General features: G+C 50.5%; 1 pseudogene; it reads left to right on the top strand.

Moving 5' to 3' along the window:
• The first annotated feature begins 2,382 nt into the window (after window positions 1–2,382).
• Window positions 2,383–4,483, top strand: LOC120645493 (annotated as a pseudogene).
• The last annotated feature ends 280 nt before the right edge of the window (window positions 4,484–4,763 follow it).

Here is a 4,763-nt window from a genome sequence, read left to right as displayed (position 1 = left end):
CCTTGATGACATTGTGGTTGTGGATTTCACCATGAGTACCCATCTTCTCGGAGAATCTAGATCAAATCAGTTTTAACCAGATTAATCTGAGTCCCCAGCGGAGTCGCCAAAAAGTGTGTTGACACAGAATCGCGCCAACACACTCGAATGCGATAGAATGCGCGACGATCGTCAAAACGATCAACACAGCGAAAACCCTGGGCGGACCGGTCTGACCAGGTTTCGCCGACCGGTCTGACCGGTGCAGGCAGGGAACTCGCGAAGACCTAGAACAGCGAGCTCGGGAGGGACCCCGTCGGAGCTTGTGATCGTAGGGTTGCTCTGAGGTCGGTATGCCACTCAGAACGTCTTCAAACGCCGCCGGGACGAAGGAAGAAAGCAATCTAGGGTTGGAAAAGGCTAGGGTTTGAGAGATAAAAGTAATGCGATTTTTTGTATTGATTCGATTGGGAATAACCTCAATCGGCCTTAGCCTTTATATTTATAGGCCGGGGAAGACGTACCCCTTCACGAGTAGGATTGCATGAGGACTCTTTACAAAAACCCTAATTCTACTCGGACTGTACAGACCAGACCGGTCTGACCAGTCGGCCCGACCGGTCAGATCGGTCGACCTCAGCAGGTGCCAAATTTGGCTGTCAACACTAGGTTGTTGTGTGAGAGAGGAAGGGCACTACAATTCTCAGGTTAATTACTCGCCGATGGTCCGTGGGGGACCTAGAGATCAGAAACTCAAGGAGAGGATATCAATTTGTTGATGCCTTCTACGGCGCACGCCAGTCTGCACTTTGGACATACCTGCTCCAACTTCAATAAGCAAATGCCCTGCTTTAGATAATGGTTCAGCAAGTAGCCATACAAAAAGTTAAAGCTTGTTCACATCCAACGCTGACATATATAATTGTTTTTGAAAACCTGTGTTTTGATCGAGGTGACTTGACTTGTACATATGTGCCGTCCAGATTAAAGATTAGGTCTTGGTCCATATAGATTATATTATGTATCGAGCATCATAACTGGCCTTTGTCAGTCTCAAAACAACAGGCTAACGCGTCATTCGATTCGAGTGAGCACTAGCCATTAGCTTACAGAAAATTCAAGGAACTTGGGAGGCAACAACAAAACCAAGCAGAAAAATGAAGCATCGATTGCTGTGTTCTGCACGCTGAGTAATTACCGGGCAAGTGCCCATATGTCTCCTGCTGTTGCAACTGAACTGAGTGCGGAGTCGCCTCGACATTCTGGAGACAGTACGTGGTCGTGTTAGGGTTGGTTAACTTTGTTGCTGCAGTTTGTAGAATGGCTTGAGCAACCAATTAACAAGTTGGAGTCAAGGATTTTACGGTAGCCGTATTTGTAGCAAAACCACTGCTAGATTCGCTGCAAAGCCTCCCCAAAGCTGCCCCGTATTCAAATGGGCCTCGATCGGCTCCTGTGTTAGCCAGGGCGTCCCTGGCCTGTGCGGGCTGTGCGACTGCACTGCACAGGACCCCCAAATTTCAAGGGCACCAACAAACTTGATGTATACCATAGCTATAATAACACTGTTAACTATTGTTGACCGTACCGTACCGTACCACCACCATTCTTCTTCCCAGCCCGTACCATTGGTGACACTATCATCACTCTTCTAGTTCAATTAGAAGTAAAAAGTATTTAATTATTGTTCAATTTCACGTGTCTGGACAGTCCGGGATTTTTCGATCTTACGAGAGAAGATATTCCATTATTACAGTATTAATTTAAGTTGCCTCAAAGCCTGTGAAGCAAGTTCTGATGCAAGTTTGAAAGCTCACTGCGGAAAGGGTTTTGACCTGCTATAGTCAGATTGCCCAATTACGGGTGTGTTAGGAATTGAGGGAGTATAAATTATCGTATTCCGTTCAATCTAAGGAAAGCTTGGTAGATTAGCTTGAGGTTGTGTTTCAAAATTATCGTATTATTTCTTTTTGGTACAAGGCATAAATTAAATTAGTAGGAACTATGATCACACTCTTATTTTACAAAAAAAAAAAGCACACGGATATTAACTCAGTTACACTTAGAATCTGGTACCAATCACAATACTATTAGAGCATCTCCAAGAGCTTCTTTAAAAACATCTGGCTAGCTAAAATTTTAGAAAACCCCCCAAAACTGCCCTCTAACAGACTTGCTATCTTTGCCGGTTCGCTATCGGTCTCGCCATATCTCGCTCCTCGCTCGGCAACTTTGCCGCACGGCCTCGCTCGCCAAAACTCCCTGCCTGCCCTCACCCTCCTCCTCCCCTCCCGCTATACCCCTTCCCGTGCTCGCCTGGCGCCGGCGCGGCGTCGAGGCGGCCGCGCAGCTCCGGCGCCCCCTCAGCACGGACCTCCAGCACGAGCTTCACCCGGTGCGGCCATGGCGGACCCCCTCCCCGGTGCGGAGCGGGCAGCGCTGGGCAGAGCGGGCGGCGCCCGGTGGGCGGAGCTGGGCGGGCGGAACGGCGCTGGGCGGAGTGGAACGGCGTTGGGCGGAGTGAGCGGCGCCGGACGGGCGGAGCTGGGCGGGCGGCACAGGGAGGGCGGAGCGATGTGGGGTGGGCGGAGCTGGGTAGGCGGAATGGTGCTGGGCGGAGTGAGCGGCTCCGGATGGGCGGAGCTGGACGGGCGGCGGGCGGCGCCGGACGGGCAGAGTTGTGTGGGCGGCGCTGGGCGGAGTGGGCAACACTGGGCGGGCGGAGCAACGCGGAGCGGGCAGAGCTGGGCGGGCGCAGCGGGCGGCTCTAGGCGGGCAGAGCGGGCGGGCGGAGCTACTCGGCTCCCGGGCCGGCTGTGAGGGGGAGGACGCGGCCAGTGGCGAGGTGAAGGACGCGGATGCTGCTCTGATGGAATGGGGGGGCCCACTTGTCAGTGTGGAAGGGGATGGAGTGGAGGAGGGGATTGATGGAGAGGCTGTTGGATTTCCCACCCTTTAGATAGCTAAATAGTTAGCTATTTAGCTAGCTAAATAGGATTTGGCTAGTGTGATTTGAAAGAACTCTTGGAAATGCTCTTAGAGACCTTTTGCTGCAATTTCTCTAAGAGGACCACAGCCACTTTTGGTAGTTGGGGCTCCGTTTTTTTTTGACATGCTATAATTTATTTATTAGTATATTTTGATGGACCATAAAGAAGTTCATCGCTGGTTTTATGATCTGCCTTGTTAAACTCTCTACAATAAAAGGAGACCTAGCCTTATCGAACATCATGAATCTCAAAATCGATCAGTCTTGTCTCTGAAGTGTGCGTGCATGCGATGGTGCACGCGTTTGCTTCTTGTAATAATTTTTTTAAAAAAATAATTGTTTTGAATTGTTGCCTTGTCAAGTCATTTAGGAGTTCTTTATTTATTTGTAATTGGCAGAAACATAAACTAAAATTACTCAGAATAAGTGAATCATCCTAGGATTTTTTTAAATACAAACCTGTGGGTTTTACTGCACTGAACATGGAAACCTATGGGGTTTGTGCAGAGAAATTCATTAAAGAAGGAAACATGGGCAGTTTTTAAGGGAAAAAAAATCCTAGTCACGCGAGTTTTGGGCCGAGTCCAGGCCATCTGGTGGGCCGGGAACATGGAACAACCACTGAGGCCGTGGCCTGCCGCGACACCGTCATCAGGTCGTACAAGGTCACCACGACGTCCCTGACTTCCTTACCGAGGTCGTCAGATAATTCGCGTTAATAATAGAGGTCACGCGGTGGGGTCCCGCGCGTCGCACAAGGACCCCACCGACCCAAATCAGCACCCCACCGGTCCAAACCTCACTTGCATCCAAAGCACGCCCATCTTTTAGGTGGATCCAGGCCCATTTGTCGGGGTCAGGGGTCAGCTGACCTGACAATTTTCCCTCAAAAAGAAAGATGACTTGACAATTTTTAAAAAATCAATGGAAATTTACTGTTACGAACTGTGGTTCTCTTCTATAATGCAAACTCTAGCCAACAAGGTCCATCTACGCCGCGCTGGCGCTGCTGGCGGCGGGCGCCCGCGGCGGCACGCTCCAGGAGATCCTGCACGCGCTGGGCGGGGAGTCCCACGACGACCTCGCGTCGTTCGCCCGCCGCGTCGTGGAGCGCGCCCTCGCGGACCGGTCGCGGTCGCCGCCGGGCGGCGGGCCGGCCGTCGCGTTCGCCTGCGGCGCGTGACACGACGCCGCGTTGGCGCCGCGGCCAAATGCCGAGGCGCGCGCCGTCGACTTCAGCAACGAGGTGATACGAACCCCGAACATGCTTACACATGAACTCATCTATTAAGAATCACCCTATTCCCTTTCGATTCCTATGAATCCATGAATTGAGAAACACAAAATTTATTTCCTTTTGCCATGAAGCCCGAGAAGGCAGTTAGCGAGATCAATGGCTGCGTGGCGGCGGCCACCAACAACCACATCGACTCGATCCTCGATTCGAGCTCAGCGAACGCGCTCACGAGCCTCGTCGTCGCCAGCGCCATCTATGAGACAGACCCGCCAGGTTAAAGTGCTTAATTAAGCGTAATCACTATCATTTGAACGCATCAGGTGCATTAGCTTAATTAAGTGTAACTTGAAAGGTTATTTTCAACCCACAGGCAGATCGAAACGCACCAGAAGTCTCGCACGAAGGCGAGCGCAGAAGGTACCAGCAAGATAAGAATATTACAAAATAGTAAATAATATCAAGACTTTTATAAAACAGCTTTAAATTTAAAGAAAACTTACAAAAGAAAAGATAGCAGCGGAAGAAAATCTAACTCACAGAGCATTTTTTTTACTAGAA

This window comes from Panicum virgatum, chromosome 8K, assembly GCF_016808335.1.
Source record: "Panicum virgatum strain AP13 chromosome 8K, P.virgatum_v5, whole genome shotgun sequence".
Classification (NCBI taxonomy): domain Eukaryota; kingdom Viridiplantae; phylum Streptophyta; class Magnoliopsida; order Poales; family Poaceae; genus Panicum; species Panicum virgatum.
The sequence above is the reverse complement of the archived record's forward strand: the minus strand, read 5'-3'. Positions and strand labels throughout refer to the sequence as shown.